The sequence below is a fragment of the Pseudophryne corroboree genome, chromosome 2, assembly GCF_028390025.1.
Source record: "Pseudophryne corroboree isolate aPseCor3 chromosome 2, aPseCor3.hap2, whole genome shotgun sequence".
Classification (NCBI taxonomy): Eukaryota; Metazoa; Chordata; class Amphibia; order Anura; family Myobatrachidae; genus Pseudophryne; species Pseudophryne corroboree.
The window spans coordinates 107,663,226-107,676,506 of record NC_086445.1 but is presented as its reverse complement, the minus strand read 5'-3'; the positions used below and the strand labels follow the sequence as shown (position 1 = coordinate 107,676,506).

At 43.9% G+C, this 13,281-nt stretch overlaps 1 pseudogene; it reads left to right on the top strand.

Annotated features, from left to right (window-relative positions):
- Positions 1 to 228: 228 nt before the first annotated feature.
- Positions 229 to 330, top strand: LOC135052891 (U2 spliceosomal RNA; annotated as a pseudogene).
- The last annotated feature ends 12,951 nt before the right edge of the window (positions 331 to 13,281 follow it).

The window sequence follows — 13,281 nt, the reverse complement described above, 5'->3', positions numbered from 1 at the left end:
GGGACCAGCAACACATATTTGTGTAGCTAATAAATTTACATACACAATGTAAAATTGATGAAGATGTCAATGGAACAAAAAAATTGAAAAACAAAACCTTCCATGATTTATTAATTGTGGTAGTTGTATAATGGCAGGCGTTGTTCACTTGGCACATACTGTAGAAGTTTCTTCAAGGGCAGGAGAAACATAGAGCTCCAGGACCACAACTTTCACTCTGTCCTTTCTGCTGCTGCTAGGCCTTTTAGCTAAGATCAAGTGTAGCATCTGTTCTTGTTAGTTTATATTGACTGACAGTGCTGCATCTTGTTTCTTGGACTGAAAACTGTCCTCATAACAAACTAACTAACTATAACAAGGGCTGACTGAGAAGTATGAAGACTGTAAGGAGGAAGGACTTATCTTGAAGAGAGGAGAAGTTCTACAAGGAAATGCTCAAGGTTAGACTTGTTATGCTCTGTCCTCTGTAGAAGCTACCTTGCTCCCTCCGCATCCTGAGAAGAGAAGCAGAAAGGTTAGCCACAGCGGCTGCAGCTTCAGCTCCCCCTTCAGCTTTGGAGCCAGCCTCAGCCTCCACTCCAGCCATCACATCCCGGAAGAAGAGATAAAGGAAAACAATTAAGCTGAAGCTCTGCCCGATTCTGGTCCTTCAACCTTCACCACTCCTGCATCAGGACAGGGAAGCCCAGCCAGGACCATCCTCAGGGTGCTCCTACCCTGGAGCCCTGGATTAGGCATGCCATGGCCCTGAAGCTGAAGGAACTGGATTGAAGGCACTCAGATATGACAACAGTTACCTTCTGCAAGAAGAAGATCTTTGAGCAGGGGTTTTCTATGACAGAAACCTTTAGCATCCAGAACTATTTTAAGGAGATCTTCTACATCAGCGTTGCTTCTATTGCTATTTGCAAGAGGTACTGTAAAGTGGTGAAAGCTGATAGGCCTGAATCCCCTTTATCTTGATTTGTTGGCAACTGTTCTATCCAAAGAGAGAGGCGGGTGACTGTTTCAATGTAGAACCCACACACACCTGGAGGATATTGCTACATTTCGGAGACAATTCTGCACTGTAATTAAGGACCCCTCCAAGATCATAGATAGAAATGGCTTCTGGACAGGCAAGTTGGCTGTCATTGTCAGACAGAAGAACACAGATGTACTCCAGCAGCTACCACAAGACTTTTACCTGGGTGGATCTGCAGGGATCATCCACGATGCTGACCAGACATGGAACTGCAGGAACTGTGGTGGACAGACCTCATGTGGAAGAGCTGCAAAATCTCAGCCAACAAGAAAGGCAAAGTTGTGACACTAGACTAAAGACTTCCTGAAGAGAATGACGTGCAACCTCTGTGCTTCGGTTGATCACATCTACAGGGACTGTCCCAAGAGGGTAAGAACCTACACTTCAGCTACAGCCATGGGACTGCAAGAAGGGGGACCTGCTACTATCCTGCATTTGGTGCAACAACAAAGAAATAAAAATAAGATACAGCACCAGTAGTGTAAGAATTCTTCCAACCCTCCCCCACCTTTTCCATCTGAGTCAGTGGCTCTCGTACTTCCCATTGTCTCAAACCCTACCCCAACCTCCCTTGCCTTTCCACTGCAGTAACACTAAACCCCCACCCCTGCTACAACAGTACTCTTCCCCTCCCTGGAAGAATTTCCTCCTCTTGTGTATGCTGCAGGTAATGAACAATTGAGGAGGAAGACAGTCCAGCTGATGACCCTAACCCTTGCAAGGAACATGCGGTTGAGCCTGCAAAGGACCTCCCTCCGACAGGACCTTGCATTGACGGATAGAATCATGGCAGATGGGGATTCTGACACCATGAAGTTAAAGACGGACAAAGTCCTAGAACTGCCAACCATCTGCTTCATAAACCAAATGGAAGGTATGCCCCAACACGGTGACTTAGCAGTCAAGCCAGAGGAAAGCCCTTCCGGCATGAGTGGTAACTGAATTTTATATGATTAACCAGAAATGTAATGTGTATATGTTGCAGGAATGCGCTCTTCCTTATGAATATAAACACGTATACAGTATTGTTCTTTGTAGCTGAGTCTATGGGGTAAATTTACTAAAGATCTTGTTTAGGTCTATTTAAAAGTTGATAGATATTGATAATTATCAATGGCAGTTTGCATTTTCTATGCATCAGGTTTTGACTGTCATTTAAAAGCTGATGTGAATACCCATTGGATTTTAAACCCTTATACTGCAACAGATCCGACTGCAAATCAGACATCAGCTACAGAGGTGAAGTCCTACAGAGATATTTCTGATCTCAGCATGCTATGTTACTGTAAAATATTATTAAATGGTTAATCCAGCTAGGGGGATGATGCTGCGATAGCAGCAGTTCGTAGGAGGACACACAGTGTGGGGTCCACCAGACATACTGGAAACCAGCACCAAACTAATCATCCCAGGGGTGGAATCCTTAGGGCAGTGGGGACTATCCAAAAAATGGAATCCCTTTCCCCAAGGACAACCAGCTCTTCTCTGCACTTCCTGGTCTCTGGGTGTGGCGGTATTAGGAGGCAGTGGGTGACAGAGACAGTGAGTTACAGGGAGAGGTAGAGGGTGACAGGCGGATAGTGGGTAACTAGGGAGGCAGTGGGAGACAGATATAGACAGGGATGACAGAGAGAGGCTGGGGTGATAAGCAGATAGTGGGTGACATGGAGGCAGTGGGTGACATAGAGCCATGCACCATGGAACACCCTGTGGTGCCCAGGCCGCTGTCCCGGATGGTGTCCCCGCTGCAGGTGATCAGGGTGCCACTGTCTGGGTCACAGTACTCCCTGCACTGCAGGAGCGGGCGGTGTAGATGGCGGCCAGGGGCTGGCGGGAGGTGCAGCTGGCAGCGATGACGTAGGCTGAAGGGAGGTGCAGGCGGCAGTGGCAGCCAGGGGCTCTGATGCTGAGGACTGGCCACCTGTCCACTGCCTCTGAACCCCAGCCTCTTCCTGGCAAAAAACAAATGCCTAAAAATGACAGGGGAGGCATATGAATGCCACCCCCTGTTCCATCCCCTCACTCTACCAATGTACTTGGTCCATATAAATAAGTTTCTCCAATGTTCTAAAGTTAGGTTTTGGGTTGGTTTGCTGTAGGTTTTGACTTTAGTAAATTGTCAGTTAGCAAAAACCAATGGAAAAACAACCAAAAACACAAATTCTGCCTTTAGTATTTACAGTATACTCCTATACCGAATGTACAGGGGGCCTGGTTTAAGTTTGGAAGTAAAACAAAAAAGCAAGCTAATGGGCAAAACCATGTTACACTGGTGGTGGGGCAGATGTAACATGTGCAGAGAGATTTAGATTTGGGTGGGATGTGTACAAACTACAAAGTGAAATATAATTTACAGTGTAAAATAAAGCTGTCTAAAATGTGTGGGCTACATGGAAAAGCAGCCAGTATTTACCCTGCCCAGAAAAATCTTAATGTATTAGCTCCCCCTTGCATAACAACATGGTTTGATCCAGACACAGTGTTACTTGCTCTTTTTTTTTTTTGCTTTACTTACAAACATGAATCAGGCCTACGGTCAGCTTGGGCTAGCGGTAAGATGCCATCTACCGCTGGGCTGGAAGAATTCTACAGATTTAGGGCCAGTGGCTTTAGTGCTCCACACACTGATTGGTGGAGCTGTCTACCAATCAGAAGACAGGAAGAGAGACCAAGGGAATGACAACTCATTTGTTAGGTCGCCCTATCTCTGAGCTGAAAATGTAAATTAAGTTGTATGCTGTATGGTAATTTCTTATGTATGTTTTATTCATCTTTATTCATCTTGCTGTTATCATTCCACAGATAACTTTAGGTGAAAACAAAAGTGTTTCTATCAGTGCTAATCTATTGTTAATATCTTTGCATTTTGAATCTGAAATAAATTAATTAAGGTTTTCGGTTCAGGAAAAGATCAGACTGTGGGCTCTAAATTGCCATAAAATAAATTGATTTTGTTAAGTAGCCAATTACATAAAAGTAACATGAAAATAAATGATCAATTCATCCAATATTTGTTAATGCTCTACATGATGTACTTTTTAAGCAATGATTATAAAAGTCATATTAATAAAACAAAATAAATGGAAAGACTGGGACCAATTGCTTGTGTTTGCCCACCATGCTCAACGGTGCCAGCCAGCCCCTGTGCATATGATATAGGAATTATAAGAAATAATGTACAACCTAGAAAATAAAGCGATTAGAAATAATCTCAAGGTTCTTTATAGTCACGAAATTCGTGTTTATTTTACAATAAGGCCCCCCAGAAAGGTGGGCAAGTCCCCACTTTTCCTGGCAGCCCCGTGCACTCCCCTTCCCCAACGGCTGCCCACAGCAGAGAACAAGTGGGCAGTCCGAGGGGATACGATGGCGCAATTCGGAGATATCTGCTGTGGTCCCTTTGTCATACATCGAGATACTAAATATTTGCCTTAATCTCCTGAATACACTCGAAACAGATGCAAATATTCAAAGATAATGGTCCTCCTGTGGTCAGTAGAGTATATGTGAGTAGGTAGATATAAGGGCCCTACACACTATGCGATCCGCCGCCGAGCGGATATGGCCGACAGACGACCCGGCGGAGGGGGGGCAGTGACGGGGAAGTGAAGTTTCTTCACTCCCTCCGTCACCCGGCTCCATAGTAGTGCAGGCAAATATGGATGAGAACGTCCATATTGGCCTGCATGCACAAACGACGGGGCACCAAAGATGAACGAGCGCGGGGCCGCGCGTCATTCATTGCTGGTGCCTCCACACTGACAGATATGAGCGGTATCTCATTCATTAATGAACGAGATCGTTCATATCTTTCAGTAATATCGCCCAGTGTGTAGGGCCTATTACCTGGAAACAAATACAAATCTTTTATAAACACAGAACCATTAGAAACAACAACAGCAAGATATGACTTTTACACACTAAAGAGGAATTCAATTAGCTGCGGTAATGTACCGTGGGCTAATTGTTCCTCTGGGACTATTCAATTAGCCCCGGAGGCTGCACTTAACTGGGATTTTTGGGTGGTCTGAGTAGACCTATAAATAAATCTCAAATAAATAACCTGTTTTCAACACAACCTCAAACACATAGTTCCGGGAATTTATCACGGATTCTATGCATTAATGCCCAAAAATTTTCAATTTAACGGGCAATAAAAGGGTCTCTAATTAAATAGGCATTAACCACTTGCCTGGCATGGTGCATCAGATGTGACCATGCCTGCAAGTGCTTTATCTGACCTGTTCACATCAGTCAGTTAAACAGGGTTAGCAGCGGGAGGGAAGGGAAACTTCCCTTCTGCTGCTGCTGTCAGGTCCCTCTGCCTTCCAGCCCCCAGTGTTGCCGTGCTGCCGATCATTGCTGAACGGTCAGCACGGCAGGATCCCCCAACCCCAGCGGCTGCAGACAATAGCATCCGCTGGTAAGTGTAAATCATTGCTCTCAAGACCCCCTGTGTACCTGGCAGCTGTCTGGGCTCTAAAAACTGAAGTCACGATGGTTGCAATGTTCCGATGTTTGAAAAAAATTATAAATAAAATAATAAAAATAAATAAATATATATATATATTTTACTAAAATCATTTTGGATAGGGTTAAATTCATGTTCTTCACCTAATCCACTCTTTAAAAAAAACGACAATATCTGAGCAATTTTGGGGGGAAAAGGCCAAGGCTACTACCCTATTTCACACTCATTAAACTAATGGATCTAATTGAATTCCCCCGGTGATTTAACAGCTGGCGATACTCACCCTGTTGCAACAGCTTAGAAATTCCGACAATAATGCACCATAATGCTCCCATTGAGCCTTTATTAGACCCCAAAATTGAGTATTTTTATTCGCAACCACAAGAGGTACATGGAAATATGCACACAGTATCAGGGCTACAGTAATTACAGAATATGCACGCACTACTGCAGGCCATCACTGACCACAACTGAACTGACCCCTATGTCCACAGAATAAATTATGGGGAGGTAAATATTGCCAAAGAGCGCCACATGAAAAAAGAAGGCTAGAAACACGTTGTTTGAAATCTTGGCTGTTCTCCATAATTTAGTCACTCAGGCTCAAGTGTAAAGCCGTAGCTTATAGGAGATCATTACTATTTACACAGTGGCTATTAATATGTCATTCTAAAATAATATCGTCCGTTACCAGCGTTTGTTTCTGAGAGATGCTTTTGGAAGTCAGAGAGGAATAAAACAAAGATTAGTGTCTTCTCTGAAGAAACAGTATCTGGAATAGCGTCCCACTTACCCTGTCGCAAATCATTTATACTACAACTAGTCAACCCCGTTGCTCGAAATTTAAATAAAAAAATTAAATATTTTGTGTTCTACAATGCGTTCATTTGTAGATGTGCAAACTTTTTCTTTTTTAATGTTAAACTTAGCTTTGGCACTTTCAACAGTTATTTCGTCATGTTCAGAATTAGAGAGCAGATGATAGGTAAGAAAGCTTTGAATTTCTGAGAAATATTTACTACTTTTTTATTTTGTTGCACCATCTGTGGCATTTGCTATAGAATGGACATTATTGTGAGTAAACAATATTCTCGAAAACAATGTGTGAAATGATGTCTCCCTAAAGTTCACTGTATATACCGAAAGTTAACTGTTTCCCTAAAGTGTACTGAGGATCAGTATGAGTTCTGGTATCCTGGCATGCGAAATACAGATTACGGGATGCCGTAGTTTAAAAGATCGACAGGGGTGAGTCAAGGGTGTTCTACCCTCTCTCCACCCCCTAACCCTAATTTCCCCCCTTTGTGCCTAACCCAAACCAACCTCAGTGGTGTCTAAACCTGACCCCACATCCCCGCTGCCTAAACCTAACACTCCCGCCCCATAGCCTAACCCTAACCCTCCGAGGTGGGTGGCTAACCCTAACACCCCTCCCCGCAGCCTAACCCTAACCCCCCGGTATGCAGCCTATCACCCCCCCCACACACACACACACACACACACACACACACGCACACACCCCGCCGGCTTACCTGTGCAGCATCGCGGTGCCTCCTCGTTCAGGATCCCGGTTGATGGGATTCCGGCACCTGGAATTTGCCACGTTTCTGAATGCTGGTGTCGGCACTCAGTAGTGTCGGGATCCAGGTGTCGGTATTCTGACTGCCGGGTTCACGACAGCCGGGATCCCAGCTGCTTCCTGTGTACTGTATCCCGACAGTTTACTGTATCCTGAAATTTAACTGTATCCCGAAATTTTACTGTATACCGACAGTTTACTGTATCCCGAAAGTTTACTGTATCCTGAAATTTAACTGTATCTGCATATTTTACTGTATCCCAAAAGTTTACTATATACTGACAGTTTACTGTCAGGGCCGGTGCAAGGCTTCCCAGCACCCTAGGCAAACCATATGCTTTCTCCCCCCTCCCCCCCCCCCCCCCCCCCCCCCCCCCCACACACACACACACACTCAGCAATACCCACTGTCCAGCTGCCCAGGTGTAAAGTTGGCTTCCTAGATGTTTCACAGCCGTCAAATAGGGAAACACCCCCACTATGCGCAATATTTTGCAGAGACCCCCAGGAATGTTATAGTGTAAATAATATGCTTGGATGGATAGATAGATAGATAGATAGATAGATAGATAGATAGATAGATAGATATGGGGATGTACAATATATAGATATTTGTGGAGCTGGGGATATATAAGTACCTGAAACCCCCCCCCCCCCCCCGCCTATAGATGGATCAGCCCAGATGAACAATATAATTGTTTTTACCAGATGGAGTGGATAATAACCCTTACAGACCACCTGAGGCGGGTCGCACCCGGGACCCTGACACAGGAGCTTCCAGGGTGCGACCCGCCTCAGGCTGGGTTGGTGAAGCCATCGGTGACGCGGCGGGGTCAGTGCTTGGAGATCACGCTGGGTAAATTAGTGGGAGCTGCAGAGCGCAGCTCCTCAGGCATTTCCCTTCCCATGGGGCTTGCAGATAGAGCTGGCCTGGCCAAGTCAGAAGCAGTGTCGCCTGAGTGCAGGTATGTGTCGCCTGTCAGGGGGTGCCAGTGGTAGCGGCGGGTCGAGTAGGGGGATCGGGATGCGGGCATCTTTAATAAATGATGCTGGCCGGGTGAGCACTCTCTGAACCGGCGGGGGTGGGCAGCGTCTATATTAAATTATGGTGGCTATGTTTTATTTTTATATGAAAGAGGTGTGTGTGTGTACAGTATGTATACTATACTGTGTGTGTCTGCTGTGTGTATGTATCTATGCATGTCTGTATGTAAGTATGTTGTGTGTATGCAGGGCTGCCATCAGAAATTGAGGTGTTCAGAGTAGACTGGAAATGAATGGACATGAATGTTATTGAAGTTAATAATACTGCAGGAACAAACCCCCCCCCCCCCCCCCCCCCCCCCACCCCCAATTCTGTTTTTCATGATAAAAAAAATCCAGATCTAAAACCAAAACCAAATCCTGCAAGGGCTGTTTTGGCAAAACCAATACAGATCTAAAACACAAAGGAGATCCAGATCCAGAACCAAAACACAAAAGCTGAAAAATTGCCCAGTACACACCCCTATCAGATACATCAAATTAGTTGTATAGGTACGGTAACAGTATCAGTATCAAGATGCAAATGTAAGCATTTAGATTTGAGGAAACATCCTGACTCCTCCTCCACCATGAATCGTCTGTGAGAAATATACAATCTATTAAATGTCTTCATATGTAATGCCTGTAACCAGGAGCAATTGAAGAACTGTAAGGTAGAGTTGTCATTTGCTCAGATATCAGCAAAGCCCCTGACAATTTTTTCTGCCTTAAATTTAGTTGCTATACTTAATTCTTTCTAAATTCTTTTTGAATTACCTACCGGTAAATCCTTTTCTCGTAGTCGGTAGAGGATGCTGGGGTTCCATTTAGTACCATGGGGTATATACGGGTCCTTTGGGAGCCACAGGCACTTTAAGAGTTTAACGGTATGGGCTAGCTCCTCCCTCTATGCCCCTCCTACCAGACTCAGTCTAGAAACTGTGCCCGAGGAGACGGACATACTTCGAGAGAAGGAAATACAGATAGTGGTGAGATTCACACCAGCTCACACCGAATCGAAAAAACCATGCTGACCAGCATGCATCATGGAGAAACCATACTAACCAGCATGCACCATGAAGAAATCATGCAAAACCGCATGAAACATGAAGAAACCATGTCAACCAGCAGGTAACATGAAGAAACCATGCTAACCAGCAGGCAACATGAAGAAATCATGCCAACCAGGATGAAACATGAAGAAATCATGCCAACCATCATGCAACACGAAGAAAACATGTTATCTAGCATGAAACAGGAAGCAACCATGCCAATAAGCATGTAATCTGAAGAAACCATGCTAACCATGTATGAAAGAGGAACAGCAACAGCTGAACCAATACTTAACCAAGTAGCAATGCAGGAAAATGAAGCACTGGGCGGGCGCCCAGCATCCTCTACGGACTACGAGAAAAGGATTTACCGGTAGGTAATTAAAATCCTATTTTCTCTTACGTCCTAGAGGATGCTGGGGTTCCATTTAGTACCATGGGGATGTACCAAAGCTCCCAGTACGGGAGGGAGAGTGCTGAGGATCCTGCAGAACGGAGTGACCAAACTTTAGGTCCTCAGATGCCAAAGTATCGAACTTGTAGAACTTCAACAAACGTGTTCGACCACGACCAAGCAGCTGGTCGGCAAAGCTGTAAAGCCGAGACACCCCGGGCAGCAGCCCAGGAACAACCCATTGTACGAGTAGAGTGTGCATTAACAGATCTTGGACACGGCTGGAAGAAAAAAGAATACAAGAAAAAAGAATACTGGCGCCGGCTGAATTTCAAATAATGAATGGTGACAAATTTATCAATAAGAAATTATTCATACATTTATTAAAAATGGACTAAAAATGATTACAACACATCTAATAGTCAAAGGGTTAATAAATTGGGTAAGAAATGAGAGTCTCTCAAATTGTCATGTGACCACTTCTATTTCCACTTGGGCAATATGTACTTGTATGCTGGCTAGGACTCAGTCCTCCAAAGTGTCCTAAGTAAATTTTAGAAATGGATATTACCATGGTCTCAGGAAGAGGTCCCCTTGGTTCTCAATTGCAGATCGAGGTCCAATAGCAGCAGGGGAATATTCAGAGATTCCAGATGGATAACACTGGTGAGGATCCTAAGGAAGTTTGTAAGTACCGTATTTTGCCAGATGGTTAAAAAGGATAGGTACAGTGCCCGTGGTCAGAAGGAAAAGAGGGCTCAACGCGTTTCGCTGGTCTAGGTCACCGCCAGCTTCCTCAGGAGCATATGTCTTGAATGAGTCAAGACAGATATATATGCCATCATAGTTATGGCTAAGCTGAAACACCTGGTTTCAGTAAACACCAGGTGAGCAGACACATTAAAAAAGGAGTAATCATAATAAAACTTTAATAATATAGGAGGCAATCATACTGGGTTAAAGAGTTTACTATAATAGTAGCATTAAAAAACGAGCATAGGATACAGTAAAAACGTATACAGTTTAAGGAGTAATCTATATTACTTCCTAGTCACGTGATCCGTCTCGATCACGTGAGCGGATATTAGCCAATCAGTGTAGTATTGTGTGTCTCAAGTACATAGTATGGGCCGGAAAGAGCCCATATTAGGTGATGACCGGGTCACGTGGTCTTGTTTAACCACGTGACCGGACTAAAACAGCGGCTCTCATAACGTGAGTGGCGTGAGTAACGTGGCTGGGACGTTGCGTTCCACTGAGAGTGCAGCTGCGTGTCAAATGTTGTCAGGGAAACGGGACACAGGAAGTGGTATTACTCTTAACACCGAGGACGGAGCAATTGCGAATAACGGGAGTGACTTCTGTTTACACAGCATCACCTCTTAATAATACTATGTAGATTACAAGGTTCTCCATGGGTACATTATTATAGTGAACCGGGCTCTGTCAATCTGAACCCATACAAAAGTGTCAGTACACAACATCGGAAACAAGACATGCACCGATAGAGAAACAGACAATCACACAGTCGAGATGCCGCCAGAAATCTCCCAAACTACAATGGTGATCCACACTAGATATAAGTAGATATATGATGTTATAAATAAATATATATATTGGAGTATAGATCCTCATGAAGACTCTTCAATCTCATAATCCATTCACAGTAACAGATGAGAAAAGGAACATCCTCCATATTTTTCAGAACTAAGTGAATTAGATTTATAAAGGGTGATGGTCATTCAACATATCCTTGGGGTTTGGGATGTAGATAACACACATGAAGATACACAGATTACAATAAAATGACAAGGAGATAGCAATAACAAAGGGACAGTAGTGATGGGGGGACAGGGAAAGGGCTTTAGATGAAAGGAATTTCTCTAAGGTACAGCACAAAACCTAAGGTATAGTATTTAATTCAATACTTTCATTTAGTCCATCCGGATGTAATTGAGTTTAAACATCCAGTATATTTCTCTGGAGCACAATTTGCTAAATCTATCACCCCCCCTTGGTGTGGGGGCGATATGTTCTATGCATACTAATGTTAGACTTTTAGGGTCGCCATCGTGGAATAAATTAAAGTGGCGTGAAACACTATGTAGGTTATTACGTTTGATGATATTTCTACGATGTTCCATAAATCGTACGTGGATAGCCCTCGTAGTTCTCCCTACATAATTCAGGCCACATCCACAGGTAAGTAAGTAGATAATAAACCTCGAGTCGCAGTTCATAAATGACTCAAGTTTGTAGGGATCTTCATTACCAGGTAATTTTATAGTGATAGTCTTTTTCTGCATATAAGTACATGTTGTGCACCTAGGTTTACCACATCTATGGCATCCTAGTGGTTTTGTAGTTAGCCATTTGTATCCATTAGAGGTTTCTTTAGATCCTCCCGGCGCCAAATGGCTCGGTGCCAATATTGATTTCAATGATCTGTTTTTCTTATATATTATACAGGGTTTGGGGGGTAATATTTCATTCAGAACCTTATCCTGTTTTAGTACTCTGTAGTTTTTGAAGATTATATTTTTTATTTCATTAGCACAATTATTGTACTTACATACAAATGCAAATTGTCTAGTGTCGTCACTCTTTGTTTTTTTATTTTTTTGGGAGATTTGACCAGAGGATTTAATTTGTAATAAGTTGTTTCTATCCATAAGAAGAACTTCCTTGAATGCTTCGTCAAGGAGTTTATCTGGATATTTACGTTGTCTTAGAACATTCATCAGTTCATTAGCCTGAATGATAAATGATTCTAGGGTAGAGCAATTACACGGCTGGCCTGCCATAGAATAAGCATACTGGATAGTAAACCCGATCCAGCAAGCAAATGTCTGCTTAGAAGCAGGACACACAATTATGTTGGGATCATAAAGGACAAACCGTGCGTCCGACTACCTGTGACGAGAAATCCTCTTCACAGAAACTTTCAAAGCCCTCACAACATCCAAGGACTGTGAGGTAATTGAGGAGTCAGTAGCCACTGGCACCACAATAGGTTGGTGATATGAAAAATCGACACAACCTTTGGAAGAAATTGCTGACGCGTTCTGAGCTCAGCTCTATCTTCATGGAAAAACAAGTAGGGGCTCTTGCATGACAATGCCCCCAATTTCGACATCCGTCGAGCAGATGCCAATGCCAACAGTGTGACCACCTTCCAAGTTAGAAACTTGATGTCCACCTCCTATAAAGGCTCGAACCAATCCGACTGCAGGAACTGCAGCACCACCTTAAGATCCCAAGGTGTCGTAGGAGGCGCAAAGGGTGGCTGGATGTGGAGAACCCTATCAAGAAAGTCTGAACCTCAGGGAGAGCAGCCAATTGTTTCTGGAAGAAAATGGACAAGGCAGAAATCAGAAATCTGGACCTTTATGGAGCCCAAGCGTAGGCCCACAACCACACCTGCTTGAAGAAAGAGGAGAAACCGTCCTAGTTGAAACTCCACCGGAGGAAACTTCTTGGATTCACACCAAGACACATACTTTTTTCAAGTGTGATGGTAATGTTTAGACGTTACCCTCTTCCTTTCCTGTATCAGGGTAGGAATGACTTTGTTCGGAATGCCCTTCCGAGCTAAGATCTGGCGTTCAACCTCCATGCTGTCAAACGTAGCCGTGGTAAGTCTTGCTAAGCGAACGGCCCATGTTGCAGAAGGTCCTCGCAAAGAGGAAGAGGCCTCGGATCTTCCAGCAGTAACTCCAGAAGATCCGCGTACCAAGC